Source organism: Solea solea, chromosome 2, assembly GCF_958295425.1.
Source record: "Solea solea chromosome 2, fSolSol10.1, whole genome shotgun sequence".
Lineage (NCBI taxonomy): Eukaryota > Metazoa > Chordata > Actinopteri > Pleuronectiformes > Soleidae > Solea > Solea solea.
The window spans coordinates 28,113,874-28,136,932 of record NC_081135.1 but is presented as its reverse complement, the minus strand read 5'-3'; the positions used below and the strand labels follow the sequence as shown (position 1 = coordinate 28,136,932).

At 41.3% G+C, this 23,059-nt stretch overlaps 1 pseudogene; it reads left to right on the top strand.

The window, feature by feature from the left end:
• The first annotated feature begins 20,229 nt into the window (after positions 1-20,229).
• Positions 20,230-21,326, top strand: LOC131455508 (small ribosomal subunit protein uS5-like; annotated as a pseudogene).
• The last annotated feature ends 1,733 nt before the right edge of the window (positions 21,327-23,059 follow it).

The following is a 23,059-nucleotide window of genomic DNA, read 5'->3' as shown; positions in this document are numbered from 1 at the left end:
CCCATCCACAAGGGAGGGAAATGACTGCCATTCATTTCATTCCACAGATTATTAGCTGCCTCTCCTCGTGTTGATGCGGCGCATCAGTTCTGAGCAGCAGGAACAGGGCTTTAGCTTTGGCTCTGTTGCAGCTCCCTCTCAACTCCACCTCTCTTTTTATATACTTTCCAGGGAGGAAGGGAAAGGTTCAGGTTTTGCTAAATACTGAGCCATTTTAAACCTCAACAACTGAGCTTTTACTGCCTGTGGGTAGAAGGGGGGAGATAGCTGCAGAGCTGTATGTCTGACAATCACACAGCAGGGGAACCGACATGTTTGGCAAAATCCACACAACATCGAGGGCTTTTCTTTGGCTGTTCATTTGAAGGGGCAGAACCTCCCGTGCATGCAGTAACTGAATGCTATAATAACAAACACCCAGTCAGGGAGATTTGTCAGACGTGAGCAGAAAAGGAAATATAACTTTCTGTAGCCGGAGTTTGGCTGCTCACAGAGAGGGAACTCTGTGTCATGTGGCTGCTTTCATCTTTAGTCAGTGTGCCCAAGTTTGTGAACAACTTGGGCACAAAAGGGATAATTCCGGTTTTTTGAAGTGTTGTTGTCAGACAGTGATTCATTATCAATACTTACCTTAAGTGGCACAAATTAACCAAATGAAGCAGCAGTAGACGAGCAGCTCCTGTGTCCCTGAGAAGTAAAAACTAGGATTTTTTTCATGGACTTTGGTGCAGGAGAGGGAGCGTTTTACAAACTTCAGGTTCTTGTTGGAAAAGGAAACGTACGCCGCATTTTTTAGTTACTTGTAAAGCAGTTGTTTTCAATGTATTAAATCATTAAAATGAGTTAATTAAAAAGATTTGTTGAGCACTTCCTGCGTGACCGGAGCACAGCCTGACACCGTCACTGAACTGAAATACAGCAGCAGGGTTTGGGATGTGGCTCGTCGCTCGCAATCGCAGACATTCAGCAGTGCAGTCGCCAAATACACTCCTCTGTTAAATATTGAGATTTTAGATCATTTCCATGCTAAATGTTGGAGATTAATGCAAGTTTCCATAATTTCTTAAGTCGCTTTAAGTGAGCTATAGTTCGGCATTGTTCGGTTTGATTCTCTGACCAATCAGGGGCCGGCTGTCTGACGACGTCACTCATAGTATCAGCTCAGCTCAATTAGAACCTCAAATATCAGGTTTCAGGTACTATCGCTAATGGAAAAGCAAAAAAAAATGTTTTCTCTTTGTTGCATATTATTATCATATTGCTCACTGTTTATGACAGCTATCATATTTAGTGCAGTGTTGGGGGCAACATATTGTAAAGTAAAAGTTCCAAATTAGTGTTGAGATGCACGGTGTGAGCCTATCCAGTATGTGAGGAGATTTTAGTTTTTTTTACAGACCAAACTGGTGCAGCCTTAACTTGCTTTATTGCTCTTCTCAAATTTTTGCTTGCTGCTAATGTGCTCTTTGGCCTTTGAGGCAAAATTTCATTAGAGTTTCTGTTGCTGCTGATGAGCTAATCAGCAAAACATGCCCGTGTGCTTAGAGCAGACACAGACACTTAATCTATTCTTCTTTTATTTATTTAGTTTGTGGAGAGACCAAATAACGCTCAGTATTCTGAGTGTAATGCTCCTGTAAAACCAAAGCAATGATGCTGTCACTGACACATGGGTAATTTGAAGGGGGGGTGACCATCGTGATGGACCACTAATGAAAACAAATGGCAGCGCATGCATTGGTGCACACATAAAGGCAGAGTTCTTGTGAGCGGGCGGGCATGCAAAAACACGACGCAATAGGGGTCCTCATGAGAAGACCGACAAAGGTCGAGAGGAGATTGTGTCTCCATCACCATCTCTCTTTTTTTATTTCTCCGCGCTCTCATGTTCCCACAGTAATCATTCATATATCCATCTCTCTGCAGTTATCCGATGCAGCAGTTCCACAATATAACCGCGTCCTCCCCTCCCCCCATCTGTAACACTAAAATGACCTTCACCAGCTCGACGTGCTGGAAGATGGGGGGCGCGGGGGGTGGGGAAGCAGAGTGGTTCGGAGGGAAATGTGGGGTTGAGATGGAGGGAGAGAGGAGATGGTGGTAAATGAATGAAATGGACGAATGGAAGGCGAAGGGGGGGAGAAGATGGTGGTGCACTTAGAAGGGAGAGACAGTGTGAGAATGGTGACAATGTTGAAGACAATGAAATTCTTAATTCTGCGTGTGTACTGTCTGAGAAAACTCTGGCTCCAGTCAAATTGCACTTCCCTCCCAGTTTTGCCCCCATCATGCATCGTCAATAACGTTCAGTGACACAGAAGAGAACAGTTGTTAGTATTTTTTTTGTTCTACTTGGAGAGATAATGGAGGCTCTCCTGGAGGAGTACTATCTCATGTGCAGGGCTGGGAATGACGGGATGAAGATTAACTGTGTCCATGTGTGTTTGACCTTATCTTTATCCTTGTTTAGCCTTGTTTCACTGCACTGGAGATGAATGCTCACATGATGAGAGAGAGAGAGGGTGAAGAAATGAGTAAGAGAGGTTTTTTTTTTACTATGCTGCAGGCTATCCTCTTTTCCCTCATCTGACTCTGTCTTAAAGTCATGAAATAAGTGGGTAAAACCAGATTATTTAAAATCCATCCTGCAGATTGAGACAGAAACCGTGACTGTCAACTCAAGCAAAAGACTCTCTGAGATGCTGCGTCTCTCTCTCGCTCTCTCTGTCTCTCCCTCTGTCTTATTGTCTCTATCTTGCTCCTCCTCGCACTTCCACTCTGTATAATCTTCACCTCAATAGCGTTTCAAAAATCATATCTTTATGAGTCATGCATCACAGGCATTCTAGCGAGTTTGTCATCACTTGGAAGGGAAGTGGGGAGGGGGGGAGAGAGTCAGCCTCCCCCATGCAAGACCCAGTTGTCGGAAGACATTTGACATCCTGCGGAGACGCACAACACAACCAGTCACAGCCATACAAAGGAATGAATATGGCGGGATGTATGCAGTGTGACACAAATGATCCTGTAAAGATTTAGTGATCTCTGCAGAGGAACTGGCTGTGCAGGAAGAGGCAGTGACAGCATTTAAAACCCAAAAACTTTAAAGAGGTGGATGACAGTATGAACATGTCATGAGGTATATTTTGGCTTATTATAGAATAACAAATGTAAGCGGTCTGAAACAGAAATGGTGTAGAAACATCAAACAAAAAAAATCAAACAAAAAAACATGAGGTATTTAAACCCAAATACGTTCTTTTTCAAATTTTTCAAAGGGTAAACGACGTCTATCCTCTTGTTAAGTCAACCGTTTTCTTTTTACAGTGTAGACTGTAAAAGCTGTAGTCATCATTTTTGATTCAATTTTGACTCAAACCAGTAATTTACCACAACTACTGAAGCAGGGAAACCACAGGTGTTTCTGATTACATTAAGGTGGAGCCTGACCTTGAGCCATCGTTAACTTGATTATTACCACCTGGGCTGGGTCCTGTCAGAAGACTTCAGCAACACAGGTCAATTCTTTGTCTTATTCTTTGTTTTAGCACATTTGTAGTACTTGTACTTGTGTTTGCAATAATCTGATGACAAATGCCATACAAGGTGATATATTGCAGTTTTTCTTTCCACTCTCTGTATATCAATGCAGCACTTCAAAGAATCAGTATCTCACCATGAAATGTTGTGATATTTCAATGTTTTTTGATTTTTATCACTCATAATATATGAGAATCTGACTATGTTCGAGCAGTCTGTACAGTAGTTGAGCATGAGCTCTCACATCTCATTTCAGTTCATTCATGTGCATGTTTGTCATCTGTCATGATTCCTTGAACCTGTGTAGTGAGCTGCGCTTGTGTGTTTCTCTTCTCCCCGATGACCTGCTCTGCTCTGATGTCTTTCACCTGTGTTTCACTTGTGTCTAACAAGTCTAGGTCTGTGTTTTACATAAAGGAATATTGATTAAGACATTTGTCCTCAGTCGGGTCCAATTACCACTAGTTGACAGCTAATTTCTTGGTTCTGTTTGGCTTCATTTTAGTTCCATTATAGTTTCAATGTTTGTTTCCTGTGCTAATGTCTTCTCTAATCCAATCCAACTTTATTTATAAAGCAAACATCAGCGATAAATAAAAGATGGGAACATGAGACCTAAAGACCTAACAACGAACAATAAAATACTCCAGAAAAAATAAATACGACACAAATAAAAACAAGTCGTACAATAAAAACGATAAAGATTGTGTCGAAAGTCTGTATTAAGTGTGTCTAACATGTCCCCTCTGAGCTTCCGTTTAGATATTTTTAGATATCTTATTATGATGTATCTGATGTTTTTTCAAAGCATATTTTTCAAACTGTTAGATGTTAATAGTATGAAAACAAAAGGTTCTGCTTAAATTAAAGCCGACAATCACACATTAATTATGAAGGTGAAGTGGCTCATTGCGCTAAAAGTAAAAGAAAATGAAAATGCTCTATTTGGTGCAACAGAACAACCTGATCACTTTGTTCTTACGTGATTTAAATGGAATATTACTGGCTGCATGAGTGAGTGACATCTTTACTTTGCCATAAACGCTTTATTATATCCAGATAAACCTCAGCTTGGGTTTGGTCTTTGCATCAACACAGATCAGCAACAGCTTTTATTAAGTTATTTGAGCCAAAATGTTAACTTTTATTCTTATTTTTATTGCAACAAAAGGAGTAAACGATGTATGAATGATTGTGAGGAACATAAACGAAAACTATTAGAAATGTATGGTGTTAATTCATAAAAGGACCATGAATACTGGCTTCAGTGACAACAGTACAGTATATTAACAATTGAATTGATTCTGTTTAAGTGAAGCACCTTTTAGTTCATGCAGTTGTAGCAGTTCCTCAAACTATCTGACTATTTTTGATATGGACTGTAGGTGCATATCTAACATAAAGCTCCTTTAAATAAGTTAAAAGAGAACAATTGATTGGAGTAATATGATTTGCTTCACTTGACTTAGTCTTATTTGACTATTTCTTTCCGTTCATTTGTTTCCTAATTGTTTCTTTTTTCTCTTGTGTTTGAGTGTTTGACTTGTCTTTGAACGTCACTCTGAAGTTCTAGAAAGGGTCCATACGTACATCAAATGATTATTATTTGCCGTTAGTGCGGTTATTTGCAGCCTATATAGCTATTTTGAACGTGACATCTCTAAACCAAACCCTAAAGTCTCCAGCGAATAATATTTTTTATCTTGTGCAAAGATAAAACATCACTATTTGAGACTTTTAGAGCTCCATATATTGTTATCTTTGTTAGTTACAACATCCTTTACAACCTCCGGTGAGTCAGACTCTATCTGAATTTTATCTGAAATTTACACCTGTATTTATTCACTGGACTGGAAATATTTTAACACCGAAGTACCGATATATATATATATATATATATATGATTTTTGTATTGTATTGTATTGTATTGAGTCCCATCCCTAGTTAATGTTTACCACAAAATCTGATTGAAATACTTTGGATATTAAAATTATTTTTCCCCCCCCCCACCTTTTTTCTTGAGACCTGCCCCCTCTTGACCAGACTAGACGTTCATTGAACCCCAGGTCATTTGAGTATGACCCCCCCTGCTTTAGCCGTTTTTCCACAAACCTCGCACCTGGAAACATTGTGACATGTAACAGCCACACCTGAAGATATTACAAATTATTAAATAGCTAAAGTTTTATTCTAGAATAAAAATTTGAATTGAAATGAAGACAAAAAGGTTCATGTTCTATAAATCCCTTTACTTAAAAACAGGATATGTACACATCAGCCCTTCTAAACCACGGTTAACAATACCAGTGATCAGAACGGAGGTGGACTGCATTTCCATCCCTGACAATCTCAAACACATCACATGACACCATGAGGTTCAGTGTGAGCGGCACGTGAACTATCCCGCAAAGAGGCAGAGGAAATGAAATGGTGAGCAAATGGAACAATGACCTTGGAAACAGGACTGTCATCACATCTCAGGCTTTCATGACACCAGCTCTCTATTTAATCCCTCAGTTCATTTCCACACTGCTCAAAGGAACAGAGCCCCGAGTAGTTTACTGTGAATTCAGCTTTCGTCTCTTTTTTTTCCCCCCGCGACCGACACACAAAAAACAACACACATGCTGACATCAACTCACACATACTGTAAGCACACAGAGCGATGTGTGTCTGAAATATGAAAAGCTTATTCCAGGGAAACCCATCTGATATCTGCTTCAGTTATTACTATGATAATTGGCACTTCACTGCACAGAGTAAAAGCCTGCCGGACTGGGATAGAATAATAACAAGAGACAAGGAAGGAGGGGGCACAATGCAAAATAATATCAATCACAACAGGTCTAATACTCAGTCTCCCCCTAACTGGAGACAATGTATAGACTGTAGTCATTACAGTTTGACTCATCTCAGAGCTTGCAAAGAAATAAATGCCGTTGTTTTTACGATGGTGTATAATAAAGGCAGATCACTTACAGGGAAATAGAGAGAGGAGCAGGCGATGCCAGTGAGGATCTGTGGAGAACAACCTATGATGCTCAGTTTCACGCTGTATGGCTTCAGCTCCTCTGGCTGACAGCTATGTAAATCTGTGCTCCTCTGAGATCTTTTAGCTGCCATGTCACAATGTGAGGTTCGCCCTCTCTCACACACATATACACACACACACACACACACACACACACACACAGACTTACTCTAACCTTAACCATAACTACAACTACCCTAACCTTAACCATCACAACTAAGTTCATAACCCTAACAATTACCCTAACCCTTAATTCTAACCCTAACCCTAAAAGCCCTTTAAAGTTGTGGGGCCCAGACAAAATGTCCTCAAGTACACGCACACACACATAATCTGGTTTTGCAGTCTTTGTGTGGACACTCATAGACATAATGCTTCCTTAACCTTAACCCTCACAACTAAATGTATATCCCTAACCCGAAGCTAAACCCAATTTTAACCCTAACCTAATTCTAACCTTAAAACCAGGTCTTAATCCTCAAAAAGCCTGTTAAGGTTGTGTGGACCAGCCACAATGTCCTCACAAGGTCAAAATGTCCTCACAAACATTGGTTTGCTTGATAACTGGTCCACACGGCCTACTAGAGAGATGTACACACACACACACACACACACACACACACACACACACACACACACACTCTCTCGCTCTCTCCGTCTTTTGTTTATTCGTTTCACCATTGATTTGACTGAAAGCTTACAGCCTGCAATAACGATAACTGGCTTTAAATTTCAGTGTTAACGCCACACCACACAAATTAAAGTGTTCTTTCATTTGCACAAATCCACCTGTCACCTTGTTTTTTTTTTTTTGTTGTTTTTTTTTTACCGAGGTTCAGCTGACGTGGACGTTTCCAACAAGTCGTCCAAACCAAACCACCAAGTTTACAAAACTGTTATTTATGTGGTTAAGATTAGATCAACAGCCGCCTCTTGTCCAAGGTTTTATTCACATAAACAACCCACCTGTCCACATTCCATCTTTTTCCCTGACACAGAGCAGTAATTCATGATGATGATGTAGGTTTAAAAACACAGTCTATTTGCATCGACTCTTTTTTCCCCCACTTTGTTATCAGAAATCTTGACATGTTTTTACCGCCTACTTTTTATCTACTATGAAAAAATCAGGTCCCAACATCTTTAGTAAAGAGGCAAAGGTTACCACTCACCACACCTTTTGTGCCGAGTGCCCTAACAGAGCCTGAGAGACAGCAGGCAGCGCACTGACAGCTGCAGTGTGTCTGCGCGTGTGTGTGTGTGTGTGTGTGTCAGTGTGTCACTGACTCAGCAGATGTAAGGAGACTACTAATGCCCCGCAATGAGTTGCAAATCATTTATCACATTAGGGGAAATCACACAGACGGAATTCTAGTTGAGGAGCAAGGAAACTTTGAAGGTGATTGGTGTTAAACAGGACACTGAGAAGACCTTAGTGACTTAATCAGATCAGGCTTTTAGGCAATGATAAACAGGCACAGCTCTACAAAGGCTAATTCTGAGCCTCAGCAATTTCTTGCAATGATGTTGTGCAGAGTTAGAAGCCTTAACACATGGATACACATGCAGGAGTTAACTCTTAGAACACAAAGGATTTAAGCTGCTTTTTTTCATGACTATGTTAAAATGTACCATATATACAGAGGCTTTAAAAATGTGCAATATAGAGTGTCTTATATCCTTTTTTCACCAACTATATAAACACGGTCTATTTTGTGACTTCTGCACAATTTCTGCTACTTTATAATATGAACTACCAAAAAAAGTGTGATAAAAAATTAATAATTGACTCAACAACACGTAAGTTGTAAAGCATGAAGATGGGATGAGCACTAAGGGTTAAGACACAGGGTTTCCATCAGCCTGTTTTTATGTACATTTTCAACTCGAAACAGAAAATTCGAAAAAAAATAATAATCTTGAGTTGGAAAGAAGGTGGAAACGTTGGTGTATCAGTAATGAGTTGTGAGTTAAATGAGGCAAATCAAGCAGTGCAATGAAAACAGTTTAGTTTTAGCAAATAAAAGGATGTTTGGAAATCAAATGACTGAGGAACAGCAGAAACTGTTGCTACGGGGAGGGGGGGGGCGTATTTGCTTCTTGCACTAATATCAGCAGCACCGAAATGTGACCATGTATCAACAGTTATTGACACTTTTTTTTATGCCATCAAGTTGTGCCATCTGTGGTGAGACAGACTTTTGTGCCACCAGCTGCATATGGCAAATAACATTTGCTTTACATGCAGAAAATGCATTTTCTTTGACCAAATCTTTTACAAACTCAGTTCAAATTTGTGACATATTTTAATGGAACCTTATAGCTATTAAGATCCCATACAGTGATACACTCACAGATGGGTCAGCTATTTTATATGCTGAACTAAAAAAGTTTTCTCCCTTTTTTTCTTGATCAATTGTGTTCTTCTGACCCCCCCCCCCCCCCCCCCCCCCCCACACACACACCCTACGAATACAATAAAATTGATCTAGAGCTGCCACTGTTAATTTACCTGCACAGAGGTCAGTTGAGCTCTTACTTGATTTAAATCCCCTCCTCGATCAGTCATGTAAATGGAAAAGGACAAAAACACAGACAGACAAACCACCTGATGACGACAAGATCACCTACCAGATTGCTCCTTAAAGTAGACGGTACCAGAGAACACACTATATTGTGCATCCTTCAAGCAGCAGAAACTCAATTAAAGAAACAATCTGACTGAATTGATTTCACTATGTGAACCATGTTACTTGCTCTTAATGTATTAATTCAATTCAATGTTTGTTTTTCCTCCAACCTTTGTTCTACAATAAGGAAGACATTAGACTTTCTAGCACTTAACTGAAAACATCTCTGTAGATTTAACAAATGCGGCAACCATTATAAAGAGGAAAATAAAGTGCCACACCTGTCGTGTTTATTGCAATTGTAGGAGCCAGGAAAAGGAAAGGGCTGTGGTATTGTGGACCTTTGATGTTATTAGATAAAGGGTACTGTGGACCCTTGATACCTTTGACAGCTATGATAGATACTGTAGAGGGATAGGTAGAAATATATTAGGAAATTTCTATTTCATATCCAAGAGAGGCTTGGATATGTGGATGGAAATGTAACTTGGATGTACAGCAAGTGGAAATTTGTTTGAGATTGAGGAATTGAAACAGTGCATACAAACCCATTGGAGCGACTTTGCGTGGCTTTGGAAGCAGAACAGCAGATTTCCCCCCCTTTTTTTTTAATAAAGTGTTCCGTGGGTCACAATTTGTAGGTCAGAACACCAGATTGATCCCGAAAAATCAAATCCCTGTTTGACACGTAGTGTCATGAGGCCTTTTGCTCGGGGTCATCACCACAGAGGAGCAGCTGAAGGTTCAGCACTACGGTGCTTTAGGGCTCCAGACTGCTGCTGCTGCTGCTTGACCTTGATAAGAAATTAAAGGGAAGAGTCAGTGACATAAAGATGGTGGTGTATGACTCATAGAATTACTTCATAAATCATTCAGTGAGCGAGGAGATAAAAAGCCAATACCTGGACTGAGGCAGGTTTGCGATGGTCCAAAAATGCTGCAGGAGGTTCCCCCGACGACTAAAGATTCCTTTGTAAACACCTGCATAACACTGCCAAATACATTCCTGAAGAAGCGTGATTGCAGTCTGATTACGATCACAGCTGTACGGAGGAGGCTGGTGTGTTTAATGGAGATCAGGATTTGCATTGCATTTAAAAAACGAAAACAAACGTCATAAGAGAAGAAGAGCGTGAACAGTTATCAGCTCTCTGTTTAGACTTTAAAGCTTATTTTGTGTTTTAAATTGCCTTTCCTTTTTAATTTTAAATGTTTACTCATTTAGACTCTGTGTATTTTCTGTGGATTGTTGTTGATATATAGTATATAATTAGGTTTATGCATAAAATGCACAGATCATCGTACATGAGACCAAGGACTTTCCCAAATCTTTTGTGCTGTAAGTGACACTTTGAGACTAAAGGAAGGAAGAACCCGAACTTCCGTTTTGAAGTCTCCAGAATCACGATTTGACGATTGTTGATGTTGAAGTTTCGCGGCATTACCTGCAACCAGGCTCCTATTGGCCCTACTTATCATTTATTTTTGTCAAACTTGGAATATGATTTGCAAATTGTGCGATTTCAGGGAAAATGTTTACTGGCAAAAAAATAAATCAAGTTCAAGGCTCATTTTCTCACAGCTTTCCCTTCAAATGTACTCATTTTCTACAAAAAGAACGCAGCATTTACCAGAAATGATAGATTTTCTGATGCAGTCTGATCCAGTTTTCTTTATGTGAAGGCTGTTGGCCCAGTGCAAGAATGAGTTTTGACCAGAAGGTCTGAACTCCGGGGGCTGGAAAACGGCCAACACACGACACATTTCCTCATCTATATCCATCTGACTGCTGTGTCATGTTGTTTGCCATCATATTCGCATCACTTAATAATCCTTTTGCAATATCTCTACCTGGTATCGTTCACGATGCACAGAAACACCATCAAGGTTCGGATGACTAGCAGACGTCTGTCTCTAACGCCCTCTCTCCATCTTTGTCTCGTTTCTCCTCCTCGGGTCAGTGTAGGATGAAATGCACCTGCTAATTTAGTGCAGGTTGTTATAATTCAATCGTTAGACGCTCACAATCGCACGAGTCACACCTTCCTCTCCTCACCAGTGTCTTTGACCTTCCCAAAGCTCTGTCTAGGCAATATGTTTCATTACTGCACCATGGGGGGGCTGACACACACACACACACACACGCACACACACACACACACTAAATTTATGCACATAGATCACAGATAATTGCAGAAAGCACAATACTACTGACAGGCATGCAAGATTAAATCAAATTCATAAAGACATAATACCCAGCTGTGCTGCTTCTTCAATGACTCTCTCCCTCCCTCTCTCTCTCTCTCTCTCTCTCTATCTCTATCTGTCTGTCTGTCACACACACACACACACACACACTACACAAACTTGTATTTATATCATGGTGAGGACACAGAGACCAAGTGCCTGCACCTAGCCCTTAACCTAACCCTAGAACCAAGTCTTAACCCACAAACAATCCCTTTAAATTTGAGAGGACCAGACAAAAATATCCTCACAAGGTCAAAATGTCCTCACAAAGACATAAATACATATACACACACACACACACACACACATGCTGGCGCTGCATTCTTCATGTGGACCCTCAAAGACATAATACTTTTCCTAGCCCCTTACCTAACCGTAACCATCACAACTAAGTGCCTATAACCTTAATCCTTAACCCTAACCCTAAACCAAGTCTTAACCCTCAAAAAAGCCCTTTAAAGTTGAGAGGACCAGACAAAAATGTCCTCACAAGGTCAAAATGTCCTCACAAAGACATAAATACATGTACGTACACGCATACACACATGCTGGCACTGCATTGTTCATGTGGACCCTCAAAGACCCTTAACCATAACCCTAAACCAAGTCATAACCCTCAAAAAAGCCCTTTAAAGTTTAGAGGACCACACAAAATGTCCTCACAAGGACATGCATACATGTGCACAAATGCTTACACACACATGCTGGTGCTGCATTCAAAGTGAGGACCCTCACAGACATAATGCATTCCCTAGCCCCTTATCCTTAACCGTCACAACTAAATGGCTCACCCTAACCATAACCCTAAAACCAGGTCTTAACTGCCCAAAAGACCAAAATACCCTCACTCCCTATGGTTTATACGTGTGTGGGTTTTTTTTTTATCCTCTCAAAGATACACATACAGGATCTCACACACATGCTGCAGTACATCAGTGACTGACAGACAGACTCTAGAGAGAAAGACAAATGGGTCTAAGAGGTGAGGAGTCTTGATAGATTTATGTACACCCACTCATTCTCCAAGTACATTCTGAGGACACAAAACCTGCTGCAAAACTACAGTTCCATAAAGAAAAGTGTTGTGACGACTCCACAGGCTGTCAAGGTCAAGGTGAAATCTCTCAATAACACAGTTTCAACACTGAAACGATCAGGGTTTTATTTATTTATTTATTTATTTATTTTGCTTTTTCTTCTTTGCTTTTCATCCATTTTTCACTTTTGTTGCAGGAGCAGCTCATTTAGACTTTCTCTGAGCTCAAGCAAATGGTTTTAGATATGAAATTGTGCCTATGCAGACAAGTAAAAGAAAAGAGAGGAAGCCGTCATAAAAAAAAGCTGTCTTTTTAAGTGTGTCAGGTAAACTCTCCAATGAGTGATATTTTTAGGTCACGCTTTGTTTTGTCTCGATTGGTTCCCTTGTCTTTTCTCTATCGCTCCTGTCATTTTTAGATCCTGCCATGCAATGCAGTGCAATCTGCTCACTCCCTGCACCTGGCTTCTCCCTGCGCCTCCTCTCAGCTGCAGCCCGTCTGCTCATTAGTCCTTCTCTATAAAGACACTGCACTGGTTCACTTTCACTTTCGCTTGATCCCTGTCAAGGTTGTCACGTGTTCTCAGCCAAGCTCGCGAGCATGTCTTTCTTTCTTCTGTGTCTCCTGACCTTGTTAACTGTTTGGACTTCTGCTCGGCGCTTAAACTCAAACTTGTTCGCCTGAGTGACGGTTATCCTGCGTGGATTTGACTCTAAGTAAACTGAACGCCGGTGGAATGAATCTAGCAGTCTGTTTGTTGCCAGTGTACGTGACACTCCTTGAGAAACAGTACAAGGCCTCGGCTTCATAAATAGTTTCATCATGGTTTAATCTGCTCACTCTCTATTTATGTAGTGAATCATTTCATTAGAACACAACTCAGAAAATAACATGAGTTCTCCCCCCCCATCATTACCCACAGCCCCACAGGGAGATTTTAAAATAGTTTGTTTTGCAGTGACAACCCTCTGTATACTTGTGAGTTCACCAATTTAGCATTTTAAGATGGTCTCAGCCACAACTTGTTGAACGACTTCAGATTGACAGAATGCAGCTGTCATACTTTAAAGCATGACCACATCCCTGCTTTTTTTTAGCGTCTACTCACATAGGTTTTTACCATCGATTAGCGATTTTCTCTTCAAAAGCCTTTCTGCCCACTTACGTTTATGGCCTCTTAGTCTCAAAAGCACCGTTCCAGTAACTCACTTTAAAAGTGAAGTGGACACAGAGTCTGTAGCCTTGGCTCCAGTGCTGTTTGTTTGGGTTCTTTTTTTCATTTGTCATTTCATTCAGTTTCAGATGGATGGATGGATGTCATTGTATCAGGCACAACAACAAGTAAAAGTAGATGAATGGAAAATAAGGCAGAATGAAAGATATACAAAATATAGGCGACATATGAACACGATGGAATAAAGATGTGAATGTAATCCAAACTGTGTATTTATTTGAATTTTAATGTTAATGGTGTATTTATTCTGAAGTAGTCTAAAAAGTCTGGTGTCGAGATGTGCTGTGCTGTTTCTATCGAGTGTGGCAGGAAGGATTACCTTTGTCAGTCTTTCTGGAGAGCTTTGCAGTGAGCGAAGAAGAGGGTCGTCTGGGTCCCACTTTTACTGGAATAACATTCATGTTTTACCTTCAACACCCAAAATTATATTTCACCAGACTGAATGAGTGCTTTGTCAGCTTCCCAGAGAATAACATGTGAATCTTTACATAATCTCGCATATTTTACACTGTTGAGATCATTGAATTTGTGTAATTTGGTGCTGATTTACTTCAATTTCCCTTTTTATTTTTCTAAGATAATAGCTCAACAGAGATGTTTTGGAGTGTTTGACCTTGGCTCTGTGTTTCAGCATGTTGTAACTTGCTGCCCCATGTGAACATCATTATTATCGCTCTTTTTCTCTTGCTAAAGCACTCTATTTGAGTAAATATTCTCTTCTCAACACTGTTTGGATGGATGAACAACAGAATACACAATTTCCTGTACATTGATAATACATTTATGCTTAAAGACACTTAACAACAATGTTAAATAAGCAATGGGAGCATTAAACAATACAAATAGACAACAATAAAGTGGAAAAACAAACATTATGAACCGAGCAGTTTTCCAGAGGTGGATTTCAGAGTGCAGGCCTGTGGGTTCAAAGTTCACCTCTATTTTTAAATATGTCAGTTTGGGCAGACAGTGGAAAGCAAATGTATCCTTGGATGACTCTGGTGACTTGTAGTCAAAGAGCTGTACAATTTATAACACTATTTTTAAATGTATGTCAGTAATTCACCAGCTGAAATATTTCATTTTATGTATGATTCAGGTGTATTCTATTGCCAGGCAGAGAAAGAGAAGTGAAAAGTACTCCAGAATGAATCAAAAAACAACACAATTGGATTTTTTGACATTTTCATAGAAAGGAAATGTAGAGAAATCATGAAAAGCTGCTGGCAACAGACTCATGATGACACATGTCATCAAGGTAGATAACTTTTCTACAGTTTTGTCCTCTAGGACACAAGCATTTGCATGATGTGTGTAATCATGGGATCTAATCTTGGTTTGTGACGGTTAGATGTCTGTGATGACCCGGTATTGTCGTACCAGCAAGCTCAACCTGCCATTGCTCCCAAATACTTCACAATTTCCCTTCATAAAGATATACCAGACTGATAAACCTTTACTTTAAATCCGGTTTAGATGATCAGATTGATGAAATAAGTGATATTGAGTGCTGTCCCAAGTTTTTAAAAGTAAAGATCACTACACAGGTTAAGGCTAACGACTATGTTAATCCACCAAATGATTGTGCAGCTCCAGAAATATGGTGCATGGCTGGCTAAAGTGAGCAGATGAACAGCAAATTAGCAGGTTTACTCTAGCCTTATGTTCCCATTGATGACCTTGGAACCAAAGCTGTTACTTGACCCTGGAGTGAATGCTGATTAAACACATTGTCACTAGTAGAAAACCCATTAAGACCAGGAATTAAACAGGGTTTTTTTTGACCAGTGGGAATGGGGTGTAATGAGAATGTCATCAAGGCAATGTCCAGGACACTGCTGGGTGTCTGTCAGTGACACCACAAAGGCACAAAAGCGTCGAGAGAGCCAATCTAACGTCCTTATCACAGACACTCGAGATGACAAATGGCAGAATGTTTCTTTAAATGCATATAAGACATGATGTGAGCATATGGGGGAAGTGAAGCCCTGAGGATGTGAGTGCCTGTCAGAGGTAGAGCTCGTGTTCACGTAATGACAAATTGTGTCTCTGGCAGACTGCGTGTTCATGCAGTGTCACTCGTTTATCTCTTATACACTGCAGACACACACACACACACACACACACACACTGCCAGGTCTCTGGACAGGTTTTACTGTGTGTGTGTGTGTGTGTGTGTGTGCATTTGTGTCACCATGTAATGGCTTTATTGACCCGAGGCCCAAGGACACTGCAACACAGTCTAACTAAACCAAATGGCTGTTTAATGCAACAGCTCCACTCCTGCTTATTTCAACCAGTGTTCCCTTTTTCCATCACCCCACACCACAGATGCCAGTGTCCTCCCATCTCATCAATTCCTCCTGCCCTCTAATCACGCTTCCTCTTCTTAATCTCTTAAATAGTCTTTCGCTCATTCCCACACTTTACATAAATGAGCGGTATATCGGAGAGTCAACTCTGATGATGACGTCCGCTTCTGTCTTTTAACAATGAATCCTCTGGTGGCTAAACTGTTGATGGTGAGTTGGACCCAGATACAGGAGCATTCAGCAGGCTGTTCAAGTTAAGAATATGTTGCCAAAATAATGCCTACACAGCCAAGTTGGTTGGCAGAGAAATGGACCCGAGAACAGAACAAATAGAAACACAGGACATCACATGTTCCCACACAGACTTAAAAGTAGATACAACACAGATGGAATAAACGACAAAACGAACGGCAAACTGAGACACAGGAAAAACTTCTTAGAAAGTAAAAGCTTTGGACAAAACTCCAAAAGTATCAAAGCACATAAGTCAGTGAACTGGACGGTCCAATCCTGGAGCCACAGGTTCTGTCACAAGTCCGACATCTGTCATCAAGTTGTGGATGAGTCCCTTCTGAGCTTCCTTCGCTCTTTCCTGGCTGTCCTTCCTTGAGCATTTGGGTACCATCCTGACATAGATGCCTTCAGGTGTGATTACTGGCACAATGACTCTGCAGTTGTTTTTTTCCTGATTATTTCAGAAGGAGGTAGACGACCACAAAGTTAATTTCCACGATGCACTGATGACTGCATATATGGAAACCTCTCAGGGACGTGATGTGACGACTGTAGGTTACCCAGGTCCCACAGCTGTAGAGGACGTTGGTGTTGCAGGCCCATTTGTGTGGAGGTGTAGATTTGAGTTTTGAAAAACCAAGTGCTGGAGTTTCACAAAGGCTGCCGATGCTTGTTGGATTCTGTGAACACACACATACACACGTTTGTGCAGCACTCATAGACACAATACATTACCCTAACGTTAACCATCACAATTAAATGCCTAACCCAAACGTAAACCTAATTCTAACGGTTCAGTACGGTACCGTACGTATTCTTTTGCGTTTCCATTCCTTCCCACTTCCCGGTACCCTTCCCTCTGGGTACGAGAGTAATGGTTCAGTACAGGTGGAGCTAGACCCACAACAGCTCCATGTCATTGTTCATTGGTGGCACAGCGGTACAACATCACGCTACGTATCTTGCTGACAGGGCCATCAAGCACGGTGCTCGCCCCGCATACCAAGTACAGGAACTTGTTCTCAGTACAAACCGTAACATTTTGTGCCAGAGCGAAGTGTACCATGATGGAAACACGGCAAGAATTTGAGGACCAGCCAAAGTGTCCTCACTCCCTTAGGTTTAGCAGTTTTGTTTCGTCCTCACAAAGATACCCATACAAGAACACACAGCTACCTGTTTCAGTCTCCACAGATTTAAAGCGTTTTAGGAGAAGCAAAAGATTTGAACGTATCCTATTCGTGATGGACCATTACTCTTGTTTTGCACAGACATAAGCGAGTAGAAACAACTCCTCCAAATCACTAAGCACCTACTCAATGTTTTGGTACCCTCACTTTGGGTTTGAGTAAATTGACCATGATATGGGCGCAGTTGCAGAGCCGTGGTAAATTGTAGCATACAGATATGGCACTTTTTTGGCTAAATCATACAAAGGAACCAACAGAGCTACATTCAAATCATGAGTTAAATCTCACGGTAAAATCACAGCAACATCTCTCTCTCTCTCTCTCCGTTCTGGTTGGTTGAACAAACAGCTTAACACAAAGGAGATGCACTCTGTGCCACAAGTACTGAAGTGGTAAGATCTCTGTCTTCAGTGCTTGCTTTTAGCATGTTTTATGGCAGTGATCCAGCTCAGTCCCTTCCCTTTGCTTGTCTCCCAACTGCTTTGGAATCTCCACCACGTTCACTTTGTATCAATACATTTTGCCTGTGTAAGGCTTCCTGCCAAAATGGCTCTCAGGTAAAGAACCTGCGTCCTTACCAGTGTCTACTGCTTTGTCTTTATGGCAGCAATTATCAGCAACACCTGGAAGCACTTGTGAAAAAGAAAGTGTTTATTTGTGTAACTAATGAATAAGTTATTACAATAAGTAAGTGTTTGCGTACTCATGAGATTTTCTGTTTCATTGACCACTTGGCATTCCTTGGTTTTCTTCACAAGTTCTTAATTAATTCCAGGATAGGATCTCGTGTCGGGTTTTTTTGGTCTCGCAAAATAACTTTTAAAATGGACACTTTGTGGATGTAAAACGTTTCAGGTTGTTTCTCTTGGGGTGTAACCTTTCAGTTTTAGTCTTGAAGACGACAACACTGCTACACTGAGAAATGGCACACAGATTTGACATGGCGGAGTGTTTTCAGATATAAGAATGACAATATTAAAGATGAAGTAAGATGAACGTCGTCATTTGCTCAAGTTAAATGGTAGTGCATAACTTTTAAATATCAACAAATATCTATTATACATATAATTTGAGTGTTCTGAATTGATCTTCTTATCAGATTTTGAGACTTATATTTAACAAACCTGCCACACTAAGGCTGTTACTGGCACCTGTGTTAAAAAACATTTTTGGGGGGTAATTAACCCACCAGTGGTAATTTAGATTGAACTTGCGGGCTCTTTACAAGCGCAGTCTCATTTGTCATCATCACTAACAAGGCCTCGGCTTGTTACACGTTTCTTTTTTCCCCTGCTTTAACACTGCGCCAGCTGTTGACTGTAAATTTACGACTCGTGGACCTCGACTGGACTCTATTCACGTTTCACACTGAGCATCGATTTGGCCATAATTGTTTATTGACCGTGGTGACGTGGTATTTGACTTGGCATCTTCAGGTTGCTCAAATCCCCCCAACCCCCCCCCCCCCCCCACACACACACACACACACCCCAAGAGAGATGAATTGCCAGATGTGAAGCGACGGTGCATCGCAAGTTTCAAGGACGTAGTATGGGCTGAGAAATGCAAACAAAATGTTTACTATCCAGGAAACAAGAGAAATAAAAGGAGTGATACGACAGCCACGAGAGAGAGGGCAAAGGAGATTGTCATTCAGCAGGTGTCTGATGACTGTCAGGCAGTTCTCCTCCACTGCAGATGTGACGCAAACATACACTCCTCTTTCTCCTCTCTCCGCTGTGTCAGTCTCCTCCCCCTCTTCCTCTCTCCTCTGTTTTCCTTTCCTTCTCTTGCCTTGTCTCCTTCCCTTCCCCTCTCATGTCTACCCACCTGTTTTCTCTGAATGTCTCTGCTCTGTGAGCATTTTTCTCTCCCCCTCTCTTTCTCCACTTTCCCCTCCATGCTGCCACCCACCTCACTTTGTTCCCCTTCTTTCCTCTCCTCGGTATCTCTCAGCAGTGATGAGTGGGTGGAGTGAAACATTGTGCCCTGGAGAATGTTGTGCCAATCCGCCTTTCAAACGGGCTAGACCCTGTCTGTCTGTCTGTCTGTCTGTCTGTGTGTGTCTGTGTGTGTCTGTGTGTCCTTGCACAGCCCCTTTCACAATGAGAAAAATTGACATTTCCTTTTACTTGGCCTTAAATAATTGATCCAAGTTACTGGTTCATCGTTGTTGTGCCACAGATACATAAATCTTACTTAGAATGTGACAGCTTATTTTCTATTTCACTGGCTTTGGTCGCATCCGTTGATATTGTGCCATTTTTCTTCTTGTTTTATTTTTCTTTTCTGATTGTGTTGCCTCGTTCTTCTCTTCCTCGCGACATGTCCTGCTATTTTTCCTACTCCTTTTCCATGTCACCATGTCAGAGGAAAAACATCCCCCTTCCCTCTACACCATGTATCTTCTCACTTACCCTGCCTGTTCCCCTCCTCCGTCTCCTCCTTTCCTCCTCCTCTCTGGCCATTTTTAGACAGTAAATCCCCATCCTCTCCTACAGTGCTCTGTGAGTATCTCTGAGTGCCTGGATGTGTATATAAGTGTGTGTAAGTGTGTTGTGAGAGGTATTAAGGGATATATGCACACACACATAGAACCTTCTTAACCCTAATATTGTAAATGTTTAAACACACTGACTGTGACCTGATATAATAGCTCCACTAGCTTTTTCTTCTTTTTTTTTAAATGTCCAAATACAAAATTAGATTAGAAAATAGAATAAGTTTGCTATTTGTTCATGTAAAACAGAAGAATGCTCTAGAATCACTAAACGGCGGATGATGCCGGTGGTAGAGGAGGTTTTTGTGGGAATTCTGGCGCTGGTGACCGCAGGAGCAGAGGCCATGGCAGGGGCCGTGGCGCCTGTGGAGGCATATTGGAAGATAAGGGTAGTGGCTGCTAGTCACCAAGCTGGCCCGCCTGGTGAAGGACATGAAAATCAAGTCCCTCGAAGAGATTTACCTCTAATCTCTGCCCATTAAGGAGTCTGAGATCATCGATTTCTTCCTGGGTTCCGGTCTGAAAGAGCATGCTTGTCCAGACGCAGACCAGGGCTGGTCAGTGTACCAGGTTCAAGGCTTTTTGTTGCTATTGGTGACTACAATGGCCATGTGGGTCCAGGAGTGAAGGCCACAGCCTTAAGCTGTCAGTCGCCCCCTTTAGGAGAGGTTATTGGGGTAACAAGATCAGTAAGCCCCACACCTTGTGCGTCTCATCTCTGCCCCCCTTGTGTCTGCCCCTGTGGCCAAGAAGCTGCTTATGATGGCCGGTACAGATTACTGCTACACCTCTGCTAGGGGCTGCACTGCCGCCCACTTTGCCAAGGCCACCTTTGATCTCCAAGATTTACAGCTACCTGACCCCCGATCTGTGGAAGGAGACAGTCTTCACAAATGAGGCTTTTCCACTTCACGAGTGCTGTCACTGGGAGAGGCATGAGCACAATGTCCGACACAAGAATTCAACCGAATAATGCTAAACTGTAGATCAATTAAAAAGACTTAAAAATCCCGAAAACTTGTGTCAATCTCCAACATTTAGCAAGGAAATTTCAAAACTCATCATTTAACAGAGGAGTCTGGCATATGTTGCTGCTGCACAACCTCTGCCGCTGTATTTCAGTCCAGGACTGTGGAGTCTGTGAATACTGAACAAATCTTTATAATGAACTGGTTCTAATGAATCTATATTGTTATGGAAAACCACGTAGAGTTGAGCTGTGCCATGTTGAGCCGAGGCGAGGCGAGGCAAGGCGGGAATATGTAGTGCCAAATGTCTCCCTACCAGAGGTTCACTGACTATCTGTCCAAGACTTGCACCATGGTGTCTGTACAAAGAGGGCAATATGTCCAGGAAACTACCTCCTAAACATTGTGTACAAAAAAAAACATTAGAAAAAGGAGATGCCACACGTGAAGGGAGCTTCTGATTGAGTTTGACCAAGTGACTCTTGATGACAAGACCAACCTGCACAACTGCATGCAAACCAGCAATTGCATGTTTCTGCAGACTTTTTTTCCCTAACTCAAAACCAGCAAAAGCTTATTCCGTGGAGCAATAAGATCATTTTTAAAGTAGCACAGCTTCAAAATCATATTGATCAGCCACTGAGTGTTAATGGCAAGAATAGATTCCCCTGTCCTTGAACTGTGTAATTTGGTGAGTGGGTCGAAACTCTAATAATTATATATCTTCTTTATGTGTTTCAAGCCTTCCTTCCCTTTACTCCTCCTTTCGGTTAAATTGAGCTTTGATTTCCAGATCAGAGAAATTCCTCTTCTTGGGCAGATTAAGGTTTTTGCATGCAGATTTCTCAGCATCTCAGCAATAAACTGAGATTGGTGTGATACAAACATTTCATGAACCTTGACACACAATGTTTTCTGCACCTGCACCAACATCTCCTTTTATTGTGACCAGAAAACAGATCCTTTTCATTACTGTTGGTTCTACAAATGGGATCCAACCAACCAATGTAGGATTGGCTTCACTATTATATAACACAAATGTAGATGTTTTGTAGAACAACAGCAAAGAACCACTGAGTTTGTTAAGAGCAGCCATGTCAGTAATTATCCTTTTTGTACTATAAAGTGCTACTAATAGCAAATGTCATGATGCACTTATAATATAAAAGAGAAAGATAGTTTAATTGAGGCTACGACACTTAAGAGAAGCAGACATTACTCGCTGAATCCACAGTAAACTGCTATATATTTAAACGAATATGTAATCCACAAATATCTCTGCTGCCAGCAAATGGTATTTCACAGGAAGTACAGAGTAAAGATTGCCATCTGTGTCTCTACTGGCCTCCCTCCAACTGCTGCCAATGGTGCACCTGGGTTCAAACTACATTAATCTGGCCACGTGATTATAAACCACAGAATGGTCCATAATTAGAAGTAGACAGATTTGAAATGCACAAAAACAAACTCATCATAATGACAAATATGAGCTCTTTGTCCTGTGAAGTTAAATGAGATGTTTTCATAGGACACATATGTGGTTAAGTGATCTGTTCCTGTGGTCGAAACTCTTCTGTGTCGTTTTTATTATTTATCTTAAATAATAATATCTTCGTTTTAATATCTTAGTTTTCTACATGTTTTTGCACACAGATGTATTCCCCACTGGGGTTCGCGACATGGTCGGAAGCAGGGTCTTTCTGCATGGTGTTTGCATGTGCTTCCCATGAGTGTGGGTTTTCTCCGGGTTTTCTGGTTTCTTCCCACAGTCCAAAAACATGCAGATTTGGGGATTAGGCAAATTGGACACCAAATTGACCGTAGGTGTGAGTGTGAGAGTGTATGGTTGTTTGTCTCTATGTGGCCCTGTGATGGATTGGTGACCTTTCCAGGGTGTACCCCGCCTTTCACCCTATGTCAGCTGAGATTGGCACCAGCGCCCCCTGCGACCCTCATGTGGAGGATAAAGCGGAAGACGATGAATTAATTCCCCACCACTAAAGTAACAAAGAATCCAGAATTGTTTACTTAAGTGATTGTTGTTAACTTTTCCTATATGTTTACAGCCACCCTTGGGGCTTTGTGTCCTCTCATCCACTCATCCAAACCTCCATCAACTTGTCATCTTGTCTT